The sequence below is a fragment of the Alexandromys fortis genome, unplaced genomic scaffold (genome assembly GCF_014885135.2).
Source record: "Alexandromys fortis isolate MF-2015 unplaced genomic scaffold, M_Fortis_MF-2015_v1.1 scaffold_19, whole genome shotgun sequence".
NCBI lineage: Eukaryota > Metazoa > Chordata > Mammalia > Rodentia > Cricetidae > Alexandromys > Alexandromys fortis.
Window position 1 is genome coordinate 2,589,236 of NW_026067890.1, and position 1,812 is coordinate 2,591,047.

A 1,812-nucleotide genomic window follows, 5' to 3' on the forward strand; every position below is an offset into this window, starting at 1 on the left:
CAAATTGTCTCTGCAGGTGGTTTTGTCACCCATAGTTATCCTACTGTGTTATAGAATACTAGAAATCACTGCTTAAATTCTTTCTGCAACAGTGTACCCACCTTCTGAGTGTCCTGCCTCTCATACCCAGCACTGGCAAACACTTTCTATTTTCCACTTCTTTGAGATCAACTTTTCAGCTTTTGCTATAAAGGAGAACATGTAGCATCTGTATTTCTGCAAAGAGGGAGTTGTGCTTTTTCCCCTCCAAGAATATGGAAGAATAAACTGTTTAAGAGTGGCTCCACTTTCTACTGAAGGAATTCTAGCCAGGAGGAAGGAGGCAAGGGGCACAAGGTCTTGGGCGGGAGTTAGGGCCCGAAGGTTGGAAGCAGATGCTGGCTTAGGTCACTTAAGCTAAGTGGTCTCTGTTTTCTGGATTGTAAAAATAAAGGGAACAGATGTGGCATTTCTCCAACTCCCAAGTCCAGTGGCAGTTTTAATGGGCATGTAGGTTCACTAAATAACAGAATTAGTGTTTTTATTCTGGGGAATATCATAGAGACATATTAAAATGAAAAAAAAAGTACTGAAATGACTTTCTGTAGCTTTAGAAATTTGAAGCAAAGTAACCTAAAATTTTTGGAGTGAGTTGAGCTTTTTCTGGGAAGTGGGAGGACGATCCAGCCTATGGCTATGCCCCTGGGGACACCAACCTCTTGGTTAATGTTATGTGTTTTCAAAGGCTAGCGTCAACATCAGGCTCACACAAAGCCATCAAGCCACAGCTTCAATGTCTAGGTGACTATCGGGGTAGGTTTGGATGTACAGAGTCTAATAAAACATTAGATAGCTTATCACCACCAATAACTAAAAATTGATCAGAAATGGATCTGAACAGCTTTGGTGTGCAATGTTCTATATGAAGGGATGGCTTTGGAATTTGGTTACATCATCTAGTATTGATAATTGTGAGGGATAATTTTTAACCTGATGTCTTTGGTATAAAGACACTGAAATTGGGATTGTTTTTCTGGAGAAAACCAAGTAATTTATTGTTCTACGGAAATTCTGATGAGTGAAAAATGGGGTCTCTCTCTTCCACCTCCCTTGAGAAGTAATGATTTTAGACAAAATTTAAATTACAAAAGCTTTCTTTTAGGTCTTGGAGCGAGATCAGTTGGTAAATTTGTCTTGTGAGTACAAAGACCTGAATTTGAGTTCAGAACTATGAAAAAAAATGCCACTTGTGTGCATGTGATTAATCTCAATACTGGGGAAGTAGAGACAGGAGGACCCCACTGTGTCCTGGCCAGATAAGCTAGCTTACTTGGTGAATTCTATGTCAGTGAGAGACCCTGTCTCAAGGAAAAAAAGAAAGAAAGAAAGAAAGAAACCTCCCCAAACAAAAACAATTTCTCTCTTCAATCACCTGCCCCGCCACCCTTCACACACACACACACACACACACACACACACACTCTTCTAGACCTCAAAGTTTCCTTCTAATCCAAAGTTATAATAAAAGAATGGAAACAATTATTTTGATCAGTACATATTAGATGCATTTATTAAAACATCACACAGTACCTCAATACATTTATATATTTAAACACTACCTGCCTTTGTACCTTTCATATTTTAAACACAAAGCAGAGAGAGGAGAGGGAGAGGCTTACTGGCTTTGCTCATAGAGGTGAGTCAACTTGCACAAAACTTGTGCTAAGAGGTATTGTTGACATATTTCACTCTTCTTTTATTCATTTATCAACAATTTAATAAGAGGGCTCCAAAAGTTTGGGACAGTGATGGGAAGAAGGACTTTTTCATGAT